This window comes from Neomonachus schauinslandi, chromosome 3 (assembly GCF_002201575.2).
Source record: "Neomonachus schauinslandi chromosome 3, ASM220157v2, whole genome shotgun sequence".
NCBI lineage: Eukaryota > Metazoa > Chordata > Mammalia > Carnivora > Phocidae > Neomonachus > Neomonachus schauinslandi.
Genome location: NC_058405.1, coordinates 62,434,052 through 62,446,623, shown reverse-complemented (window position 1 = coordinate 62,446,623; position 12,572 = coordinate 62,434,052). Strand labels below are relative to the sequence as shown.

At 47.0% G+C, this 12,572-nt stretch overlaps 1 long non-coding RNA gene across 1 annotated transcript in view; it reads right to left on the bottom strand.

Moving 5' to 3' along the window:
- Positions 1-4,970: 4,970 nt before the first annotated feature.
- LOC123324295 overlaps positions 4,971-12,572 on the bottom strand; it is a 44,154-nt gene continuing 36,552 nt past the window's right edge. The window contains exon 3 of the long non-coding RNA XR_006539740.1: positions 4,971-5,040. This is a non-coding gene — a long non-coding RNA (uncharacterized LOC123324295). The remainder of the gene's footprint in view (positions 5,041-12,572) is intronic.

Below are 12,572 nucleotides of genomic sequence, written 5' to 3'. Positions count from 1 at the left end.
CCAAGGGACCATCCACTCCATCACCCTTGAAACTCAGACCCCCCAACTCCCACTCAAAGGGATGACGGAGGTTCAGGAAGAGGACGAGTAGGGCACACATTACTGGCTTTAAAAGATGATTTTTGTCCTTGACCAGACCATTCTGAGGCATCCAAACCCATCCTTTAGTGCAAGTCACAGTGGAGAGCCATGTCTGGACCCCAGTCTGACTAGAAAAGTTGAAATGATTGCTCTGATAATTCATGGAAAGAACAAAACGTCATTTCACTTACCAACATCCAGCCTGAGAGCCATGTGTGCCGGATTTTTGTTCAGTTGGTGGCTTCAGCCCTTTATCTCCTGCTCCAGGTGCAGACATCTACCAGATGTTCCAGTGTTTTCATGGGGCGGGTCTTCACAAGGATGAGAGGAAGGTGATTCATGGGGCAGGCCTCATGAAGGTGACCATGCAGAGGAGAGAGAAAGCAGTGCCTTAGCAAGGGTGGACAGGGCTGGGACCAGAATGACACCATGTGTCTGCACCTCGGGTCCCTAAAGAAGAGCTGGAAGGAGAATAAATCCACGAGGAAATGGGCCTGTGGTCCTGTCAGGGAAGGGTGAGGAAGGCACCTGCCTTGGGCACAAAATTTAAGGGGTGCCCCAAAACTCAGCAATCAAGACAAAAGCCTTTTTTAGCAATGTTTTTAAAAAATCAAATTCCATGCTAAAACTCCATGATAAACAGATGATCAAAGTTTTAGATAGATCCAACTCTGCATTTATATGACCCTGCCTCATTGGCCTCATTCTAACTCCAGCCCTGGGTCTCCTGGCCCACCTGCAACAAATTTAAAGATGCTCTCTCAGTAAAAAAAAAAAATGAAATAAAATCAAATAAAAAACTCTGAAAGGTCATCTCTGCAGCGCTCACATGGACTGTCCTTGCCTCTGTGCCTGAGGGAAAGGTGCTAATGTGGGGAAAGAGGTAGAAACAGAGACCGAAGACCTCAGTGAGAGTTGGCAGAAGATGAGGGAATTGGTAGGCCTGAGGACCTAAGCACAGTTTAAAATCTGACTTGGGAAACAGAATGGATTAGTGCTAAATGAACACTCTAGAAGCAGGAATGTGCACAGTGGGAGGGACTCTAGTCTTCCAGACTCTTCAAATTTATGAACCTCTTATTGGGCTCAGTCCACATCTCAAATTACCCAGCTCTTTGGGATTTTGCTAACCTCCCATGCCCTAGGCCATATGATTGACAAACCTGTCCTGGGGAAAATGTAATAATAAAAGGAAAGAGAAAGAAGAGAAAACTAGTACAGATGGAAAGTAAATGTAAGTGCCTGCCACCACCAACAATAACTTGGAAATTAGGTAAGTAATATGTAGATCAATATCAATGATATTTAAAGTCAATCAAAATTGAAAATACATCTCAGGAGAGCAAGATTTTATTGTAACTCTAGTACATTAAAAAAAAAAAAGTTTGTGAGTGACAAACATTCTCTCCTTGACCAAACTCTCTCTACTCAGGCTCCTCTGAGTAATTTGCCTGACTTTTGGACTTCCATGTTCCTCTGTGCATTTTCCGGTTTTAGTAAGAATCCTGATAAGTCAGTTTAACCAGAACTCCCCACCCTCAATATCTGATCACCTCAATATCGGATCGGGTTCCTCATCCTCCACCACCCCCAACTGATGTCTGGTCACCTGGCCTGCCTTCAGCAAAAACCCTGTTAGATCAGCTTAGCCAGAACCCCCCCTGGCCCCTGGTGTCAGCAATTTTCCATCCACTGACACCCATCCCGATCCTTGGCTATAAATTCCCACTGGCCCAGGCTGTATTCGGGAGTTGAGTTCAATCTCTCTCCCCCAGTGCCAGACCCCATTTCTGTGGTTCCCACACCCATTGCAAGGGAACCACCACTTGAATAAAGTTTTTAACAAGTGTCATTGAATAATTTTTTCCTTAGCATGGACCTGGGCTGGTCCGTATGGAAGAGACAGTTTTGTTGGAGGCCATCAAAAGAGGGAATGTTGGTTCTTTACATCCTATCACACAGTGAGCAGGTAGAAAGCACTCATGGGTCTAAATGGCAAGTCTGGGCAAGTAAATAAAAAGTTTTGTTTAGTGACTTCTATCTTGGATTTCCATTTTTATAGTAAGAGTATTTTAGTAAAAAAGCGACAAACATGCCAATAATAAGAAGGCTTGGTCAGCAATGGAAGCATAGAAGAAGGAGATTAACCGAGAAAAAAAACCATGGGTGCAGCCAACTGGAAACAGTGTCCTCGTCACTCTTGCTGCATAATAAATAAACTAACCCATAAAACATAAACTAACCCCAAACTGAATGGCCTAAAACAACACCTATGTTATCATGTTCATGGATTCTGCGGGTCAAGAATTTGGACCAAGTACAGCAGGGATACTTGTCTTTGCCCCATGATGTGTGGGACGTCAGCTAGGAAGACCTCCATGGCCGGGAACTGGAATCATCTGGAGGCTCCTTCTCATACACTTTGCCTACGAGGAGGGCCAGGGCCCACTGGCCACATGGCAGCTACCTTTCTCATTGTACTTGAAGAAACTGGCTCTGTCCTTTGAAGCATCCATCGTTCCCTCCAGAAGACTGTTGGCGTGCATCACTGTGGCACTGCTTCTCCGGCCCCGAGAGTCCCATCCATCCACCCAAGGACAGAAGGCTTAGGCCAGCCCCTGGCCCAAGTCAAATTGCCATCACCAGTATCTCCCCGTGGAGCTAGCTGGGGACACCAGCTGACCTACCCCAACCTTAACCCTCAACATCGCTAGACACCATGTGAGTGATTTTTTTTTCCTTCTGAAACCAAGAACAAAGGGAAGGGTATACATCAAAACAGAAGAGATGGAGCCGTGAATCAAAACTGAAAACCATGGAAAAGGGACGGATGCATTGCCTGGAAGAAAAAAGGCAGCAAAGAATAAATGAATATAAGATCTCAGCAATGAGGATAGCTCATGAGGTTTTCTGCAACGCACGCAGCCCATGCTGACCCATCCCCCCCCACACACACCCTGGCTGGGTGGAGCTCTCCCACCCCCAGCTTTGCCTCCGTGGCACCTTCCTGACTTCATACCCGAAGGTCCCAGCAAGGAGTGAAACTCGAGGATGGAACGCCTTGCCCGTGCCATCAGACAGACCCCAGTACAGCCCCTGCAGGGTCTCCAGCCACTGGGTTTACCGCACAGGGACCCTCGCCTTCCTCCACAGGTGGATTATTTATTTAACAAACACTGACACAGGGCTTATTCCGAGCGGGGCAGTGGCCTGAGTGCTTTGTAAGTATTAGCTCAGTTAATTCTCGAAACCAGGCTGGGAGGGAGGCACTCTTGTTATCTGCATCTTACAGATGAGAAAACGAAGATAGCTGAGATAATTTATTGCACAGATGCACCCAGCCAGTAAGCTGTAAGGCCAGGATTCAAACCCAAGCCAGTGGCCAGATGTCCTGCTTGCAGCCCCTGGGCTGTGTGAGAGGCTGGGTAGCTGGGGCCGTGAGGAGCAGGGCAATAAGGAGGCAGATAGGAAGGCGCCCACACACAGGCTCACCTGCGTGGGCATGGCTGGGGCAAGAGCCCACCCGGATGCCCTGGACGACTTCTGGGGCTGTTCTCTGCCCGCTGCAGCCCATGGGTCTGTCCCCCCTCCACCATCTGCCTCTTAGGTGCCTGCTTGTAAGTGCTGGCACAGAGCGCCCAGGGTCACTGAGGCAGTTTGCAGACCTTGCTAGGGGACTGAGAACCCTTTCTGCTGTGTTCTTAAGACTCCAGTCTTCAGAGATGACCATGACCTCTGGGTGTGGGGGTGCGGGTAAGATGGGGATGGGGCAGGAGTAGGGCTGCTAGATAAAATACACAATGCCGAGTTCATTTTGAAATCAGACTAACAACAAATACTTTTTTTTGAGTATAAGTTATGTTCCATGCAATATTTGAGACATTCTTACACTAAAGAAAAATATTCATTATTTATATTCTAATTTAACTGGGCATTTTGTATTTTTATTTTCTAAATCTGGCAATCCTAAGTGTGGGCTTCTGCAAATCTCTAAAATGCTGGGTGGGGACACAACTGGGAGGGCAGACAGGCTCAGCACTGGGGTCCAGGTGGTGGCAAACCCTCTGGGGAGCCAGGGGAGCTGACCCCCGTGCTGAGAGAGGCAGCTTCCCGTGGCCTGGACAGGGGCGGTCCTCTGGCCATGACAGAGCACAGGAGGAAGATCAAAATGAACTCCCAGACGTCCCACCGTGCTGTTCCAGGGGCTTGTATCCCACACTCTGCAAGCAGCTCACCCCACAATTTTTTATTTTGGAAAATGTCAGACCTGCAGCAAAGTTGCAATAATAATACACCAAATATTCATTTTGTCACATCTCCATGTGCATGCGTACAATTGGGAGCATCAGCACATGTGTGTGTGTTCGTTTGTTTGATGAACCATTTGAAAGTTTGTGGCGCATGTTGGGACATTTCATCCCTAAATACTTTCGCATATGTGTCCTAGGAACAAGCGCATTCTTCTACAGAGCCATAGTACCATGACCACACTCAGGAAAGGTGATGTTAATACCGTTCCATTAGCTAATATAAAGTCCACACTCAAATTCCTCCAGTTGTCCCAATAATATGTGTATCTGTATATATATACACAACTATATGTACACAAATCTACATATAATTAATGTCACATTAATATATGTCACAAATACATACTTGTGTATATATATACATATACGTGGTGTATAGAGACACACAATTGGAGGAATTTGCCTATGGACTTTGTATACGTGTATACACATACACACATTATTAATATAGATTACTAACTATATAATTTTATTTATTTAATATAATTTTATTTATTTTTATTTTTGATCCAAGAGCCAATCAAGGATCCCAAATACACTCAACTGTATGTTCCTTGAGTTTCCTTTAATTCAGAACGACCTCTTCCGAGTGCCCATCACGTGCCACACAAAGTGCATGTGGTTTGGTGTATCTTCTCTCATTTCATCCCTGTGGAGTAAAGGATTATCTCCTTTTACAAATAAGGAAACTGTCAAGTTAAGTAACTTACCCAGGGTCACAAGGCTCATAAATGCTGTGGCCAGTATGTGAACCCAACCCTGAATCCAGAAGCCGCCCCCTTTCCTTTACACGGTACCATGCTCTGTCTTCAGGAGCCGATAGGGAAAGAGTGATCCTGAGGTTGGAACCTGAGAACTAGTCCAGGTGGGGAGGGAAAAAAAGTTCCATAGAATGCACAGGATTTTAAGAGAGAGGCTGATCAGGTGAGCTAGGGAGACAGTGTAATGTCAAGTTCAGGAAGTGACATAGATCTGGGTTCAAGTTTGGATTCCTCTGTCTCCCAGCTATGTTCCCTTCACTTCCTAGAACCTCACTCTCCCACCTGTCACATGAGAGGGATGAGAGTGACCTCATCGGATTGCTGTGGGACTCTATTAAATATTCACGTTATGTTCTTAGCACTTAGCTGACGGGGCACACGCCAGGGGCTCCATAAATGGCAGTTACTGCAGTGACAAGGGGAGCCCCTGCCTGAGGGGTGCCGCCCACAGGAGCCACCACAAAGAGCAGCTGGGCCAGCCGCTGGAGTCACCGAGATGAAGAGGGATTCACTGATTTTTTAACATTCACTCTCGGGGTGTCCACCGCGGGAGGAGGGGGGTGACTGTGGGGGGCTGGGGGCTTCAGTCTGCATTGCTGGAAATGGTGAGATGAGCCTCCCTTCCTGATGAGAGCTCCCTTCCAGAGGAGCAGACAGAAAGGAAGCTCGGCCCGGGCTCACGAGAGAGGCAGGCAAGGGGCACAGTTCCTTCTCCGTGTTTCCAGTGTCACCGGTGACCTCCTGAGTGTTTGGAAGCCCAGTATCTTTGGGGCAGGTGGGAGTGGGCTTTGGATGGCTGAAGTGGAAGTGGGTTGTAATGGACTGAATTGTGTCCCCCTCAAAGTTCCTACGTTGGAGCCCTAGCCTCAGGACCTCAGAATGTGACTACATTTGGAGAAGGGGCCTTTGAAGTGGTGATTAAATTAAAATGGGGCCTTCCGGTGGGCCCTAATGCCATCTGATCTGTGTCCTTACAAGAAGAGATCAGCCCACGGGGAAGACCACGTGAGGACATGGGGAGAAGACCGTCATCGGCAAGCTGAGGGGAGGGGGCCTCAGAAGAAACCAAATCTACCAGCGCCTTGATCTTGTACTTCCAGCCTCCAGAACTGTGAGAAAATACATTTCCATCATTTAAGCACCCAGTCTGGGGTACTTTGTTATGGCAGCCCTGGCCAACTGATACACAGGCCCCTGTGTCCCCACAGGCAGGGGTGCCCTACTGAAGGAAAGAGACAGCTAGACAGAGATTGGGCATGCCCTTTGGGAAGGAATACACAGGGCTTCTGTTCTGCGGAGGGGTGGGGGGCCTAGCACCAGGTCCTGGAGCCAAGACTCAAGAATCCAAGGTTTTTAACACTCTCTGCCAATCCCTCCTGGACAGAAGCCAAGGAGAGGCCAGTTTGCAGACTGTCTGTGGGCAAGTCATTAGCCTGGCTCGTGACTCATCTCTGAAACGAGAGCATGGGATTCACTGAGTTTTAAGGTTTCTTTCTCATCTGAAATTCCTGCAGCAGGGAAGGGGCGCAAGCTGGTTGAAAGAGGGAACTGAGCTGATTGTTCTGTTGAAAAGCAGTTCAGTGGTTTGCTCCATAATTTCTGTGGAAATTTCTGGCATAAAAAAATTTCTGCTCCATAATTTCTGGCATGTGCTGCATAAAAGCCAATGAACTGGAGAACCAGAGCCAGGCTCAGCATATGGTGTGCATCGGCCTTTTCTTTCTCCGTGGAAAAAGGTTGCTTGACCAGTCTGGGTGGCAGGGCCAACTGCGGGGTAGCCGTTCTCCGGGACACTGAGCCCATCTAATTGTGTGATATTGGCAGCGTCGGGTGACCTCTTCTTTGTTCCAGAGAGCTGCATGGCCTCAGGGGACGCAGAGAGCCTGGCCTCTCCAGGGACACTGCCAGGCCACACAGGAAGCCAGAATGTTAAAAAGCTGCAAAGAGACCAGGACAGCAGCGGCAGCTCCAGCCACACGCACTTCGGTGCTGAGACTAGCGCCTCAAAGCCCTGGAGGGGGCGGCGATGGAACAGGGTCCCAGCCTCCTGCTCACACCCACTTCCTCATGATGGAGGAGGCGCTCCCTCCACCCAGTGCAGAGCCCTCCCTGGCCCCAAGCCCGCCTGTCCCGTCATGGATGACAGGCTCAGGGTTATGGGGCCAGCAGCTTTTCTGCAATTCTCTGGCCAGCAACTAATCATTGATTTTTATTTAAATAAGCCTATGGTCAGGCTTCAAAACAGGCATGAAACCACACACGTGTAAAGACCATCTTTCTGCACTCTGGTTTACTATGAACCACTTATTTCCCTCACTCCTCTGAGCATCCTTGCGTCGAGGTGGTGTGACCTCAGTAGAATTAGCCTCCACCGAGGGTCAGGAAAACGAGTCACTGAAGAGTACCCTGGTTCATCCAATGATGCAGGGCATGACAGAGCCTAAGCAAGACTCGAATGGCGTCTCCAAACCCCGGAATCAAGGTTCCAACTCCTAGGAGGCACACGTTGAGCCTATTTTCTCCTGGATTTTTTATTATATTATTGCATTTTATCATTTGTAATTTTATCATCCAACACCTTTTATTATATTTTATAAAATACACTGTATTATTTTTTTAATTTTATTTATCCAAAAACATTGTTATCTGTTCCCTATTACCAATAAAATGTAAATGTTCCAATAATTGAGAAATTATTTTCCATTTTTTACTTGTCCATTTGATGCGCATCTGGATGGGTGGCACTGGGCACACTTAAAATAAGGAGAAATAAATAACTCCGAGATGTGACAACATATGTATTTGCTCAAGAGTGAATGGCGCAGATCTGCATTTCATTTTACAGCATTTCATCAGACATATGGTAAACCATGCTAGGTGATTTTTATTTAAAAAGTCAGCCATGCCAAATGCAGAACTTAAAGGCACATACAGACAGTTAGACATCCTGTGCTCCGTGGGAACAAGAGCATTCCCGTTCCTGGGGATGTCATTACTGATATTTGAAGGGCACCTTGAAGTTTTCAGAGGGATTGCCAGTTTCTGGTAGGAGACTTATGAGCATGGTGAAAACCAGAGGTTCTAGCTGCCTCCGTTTCACACCCCGCCGCCCAGAGCTCAAGGCTGCAGGTAAAATGATCCCAGGTTGAGAGCCCCAAATGGCCCTTCCACTCACATCCCCAACCCCACCTTCCCCCCACCTGCATTCCTTTTTTATAATCTGCCTTTGCCTAGGAAACCAAGAGTGGGTGTCCCAGGTGGATAACTGACGATTTTAGCATCTTTCCCAGCTCATTTTCCCTTTGAGTTTCTTGATTAGGTCTCAGATGAGTATATTTGCCTGCGGGGCTGCAGACGTGTCTGCAAAGCAAGGGTAGCAAGAGGGAGGGCCTGCTGGGACCCTCCCTGCGCAGACCAGAGATGACAAGCGCCTTCTCCCCCACTGGAAACGCTCGAGGTCGGGAAATGCAGCATCGTTAGAACAGCATAGTGCCTTATGCGCGTATCTGACTTCTGTGCATGAAACTATGGGTGCTCAGCAAAAAGGAGACATGGAGGCCGGGAAGGGGGAGGCAGGATATTCATTTAGTATAAACCTGTTAGCATTCCCTCCACATTATTGCATGTGTTATTAACCATGTATACAAGAGTATTACTGTGCAGACTTATGTGTGCAAACCACACACACTGCCATCTACATTTGGACGATATGGGGGGCTTTCCGTAGTAATTCTTGTGTACTTGATCTTCACCTCCTATACTGACTTCAGGACTTGATCTCCCTAAAAGATGCAATTCCACATTTTTAAATACAAGAGGTAGATTAATGACACTAATTGACTAGAATGGTTAACTCAAAAATTGGTAAACCGAAGGACCCAGGGTTGGGGTGAATAATGGATGTTAGGTACCCAAGGGTCTGAGCCCCAGACATAAAACAAAGAAGAAAAGGACAGAAGGGTAAGTTGGGGACTTAGCAGAAACTGGATCTGAAGTTATACCTGCTATCCCGGGAAACAAGGAGCTTACTCTGAGTGTCCTTATCTCGGCCAAGAGCTGGGACAGGGCAGAAATAAGAATCCCTGCGGGGCACAGCGGGATCTCAGAACTTAGCATCTAACGCGACTGTTCCGGCACACCCCCATGCGCCTCGTGATCTTCACTGCCATTGTCATCGACATTTACTGAGTGGCTTCTCAAGCCTGAAAGAGGAGACTATGGGCCAGTGTCCAAGGCGAGAGTCATGTGGTTTCAAGGAACTGAACAGCTCAAATCACTAGAGGGTTTATTACAGAAAATCGACAAGCAGCGCAGCCAGGCCTCGGGCCAGTTGGGAGGTCATCCGGCAGAGTGCTCTTGGCTTCCCTGAGGCCACATCATCTCACCGCTGACTGACGACCCCTCTCTGCAGACCAGCTGCAGTACCCACAGACCACTCGCCTTGGCCCGCACAGCCCGTCCGGAAATGGAAGCCCTAGCCACCACATCTAGATGACCTTCCCACTTTGGAGATCACCACCAACTGAATCCCGGCCTGTTGTGTCTCTTAGTTGACATTCCTCCAAGGAAGAGTAAGGGGAGGGAGGGGGCGAACACCCCAGCAGGTCAGGGGAGTGCTTCCACCCTGTGGTCAGGACGGAGCTGCGGCCCATGGGACAAGAGCAGCAGCCTCATCTCCCTGTTCAGACGGGGATGCTAGTGGGAGGGAGTCAGGGGTAACCTGGAAGGGGAGAGTTTGGGCATGGCAGGACAGTAAGAGCAACACAGCTGCTAGAGTCAAGAACGGAGGCCCGCTAGTGAATCGACAGAAGGGGCTAAGACGAAGGAGGTTCTAAGGCACCTCCTGAAATGAACAAATCAACACTCTCTACCCGCTCAATAATAATAGCTAATATTTGCTGACTTTTTCCTAAGCACAAATATCTGTGCCTTTTAATCTTATCCCATGCTCTAAGCACTGTGTAAATGCTGATAGGCATTAATGCATTTAATCCCCACAGTCCTATGAAGTGAGCATTATTACCCCCAATTTATAGTTATGGGAACTGAGTCTCAGAGAGGCTAATGATCTTGCCCAAATTTACAGACTCTGTGAGTGGCAGAGCAGGGACATACACCAGGACCCGATTACCTACCTCCATGAGTTTTAATACTGGTTTCCTTTTATTTGGCCTCGTTTCTTTGAGGGTTTAACTAAGAGGGAATAAAATGAACTTTACAGGGTTTCTACTGTAGTCTCCGAAAAGTTCCTAAAAGAAGATGTTATCATTCATATTTCAGGTTCTCTAAAATTTAGTGTCACAGAGATTTTATAATGTTCGACCTAATCCAGAAGGCCATTTAAAACTGACATCACCAACATCCTTAGCGGTCAGTGACCCGGCCACCTGATAGGTGCAGACACCTGACCAGGCAGAGAGGTTAGGCAAGATTGGAAGGGTCAGGATCCCGTCCTCCACACAACATCCCTTCAGGCGTCAGAATCACTGGGCTCCCTGCCTGCCTTCCTTTCCTCAAGAGACACTGAAGGACTGTAGATCCTTCCATCCTGCCTTCCATTCACTGAATCATTTTCATTTGCCTTCTCTGGATTCTCTCCAAATCCTTTCTTGATCACTTCATCTTACTTAAGAGGTGAGGCCAGAAAGAATGTAGAGCTCTTAAGCGAGGCCTGACGGAGGCTGGTCAGGGTGGGATGGTCAGCTTAAAGTTCCCTCATGCTCAACGCTTGTTTACAAATTCCAAGGCTACGACTGCCTTTTTCTTAATAAGGGCAAAACACAACCGACTTCATGTTTAGTGTGTGTACCACTATGGCCCCAGGCTTTTTTTTTTCCATACTTGTACATTGCCAGCTCCCGCGTGGCCTATTTTTATGGTTTCCTCTTCATTCCCACATAAACTTCCCAGCCCTGTCTCCATTATGTGGCATCCTGTTTTATATCTTTCACCTTCAGCAAATGGCTAGAAACACTTCCAATTTTAATTCTCTGTTTTATGTTTTTCTCTTTCTTTCTTGCCATAGACTCTTTGTATTTTGAAGGATTTTTAGAAATGATTTAGTTCTATCTCATCCTTTGCCTTATTTGGAACTCACGGTTACCCCTTTCATCTTTAAAAAGCAGCAAGGTTGGAGTAACCACAATTTCTTTCAGTAAGGGGTAAACAATGTTTAGGAGAGGGAAACCTGTCATGTGCCAAGCACTGGATTCAGTACTTTAAATACATTTTTATTTTTTTTTAAAGATTTTATTTATTTATTAGAGAGAGAGTGAGAGAAAGAGCAAGCACGAGCAGGGGGGAGGGGTAGAGAGAGAGGGAGAAGCAGGCTCCCCGCTGAGCAGGGACCTCGATGCAGGACTCCATCCCAGGACCCTGGGATCATGACCTGAGCCAAAGGCAGACGCTTAACTGGCTGAGCCGCCCACGCACCTTACATACATTTTTAAATTAATTTCTTGAAATGTCCCGGTGACCTGGGCTTCATCATTAGAATTTCACAGATGAGGAAGCTAAAGATCAGAGAGAGAGATTTAAGTCACTTGTCTAAGGCCACAATATTAACAAGAAGTACACTGGGAATTCAAACCCAGTTCTGGTGGCCTCCTAAGTCCGTGCTTGTTAATCCTTTTCTCCATTTACTGTTTCTCACTATCACAACATTTCTCTTGGTCAGACTTAGGGTTTTTTTTTTTTTTTTATCCGAGTTCTATCATCAACGTGTCATTAGATGTGTCAGGTAAATCATTCTACCTCCTTGTGTTTGTTTTCTCATCTTGAAAAAAAAAAGGATAATAATAATATTCATCTTACCTGCCTCACAAGGATCAATGTAAAAGTACTTCAGAAAATTTATAGCCTAAACAAGTGTGAGTTTGTTATTATAGTCGTTATTACTAATCTTAAGCATGGCTCAATGTGGGGTTCAGAAGACCGCTCCTAAGGATTTGAGGCTCCTAATATGGGCAAAGAAATGGATTTGTTATAAAAGATATACAACTCTCCTAATAAAGTACTGCATCAGTTGGGATGTTTTCATCTGCCAGGACGAAGAGACCCCTGACTCAACTGTCATAAACAACCAGGGAGGTATTCACACAGTAAGAAGTTCCAACGCAGGGCAGCTCCAAGGTCAGTTAACTCACGGGCTCCCTGACATCATCCGTGAGCAAAGTTCCTCCTGTCTTTCAGCCCTGCCTTCCTCCACAGGTTGGCCAGTATTCAAGCTAGCTCATTTCATGGAAGCAAGATGGCAGCCCCTAGCACCACATGTAAGCACCTACATCCCGCAGGAGCTGAAGGTGCCCGCCTCTTTCAGGTGGTCTCATTTTATAAGCAAAAAAAAAAAAAATCTTTGCCAGGTGCTTTCAGCTCCCAGCAGACATTTTTTCACATCTCACTGGGCAAAACCGTACCACAT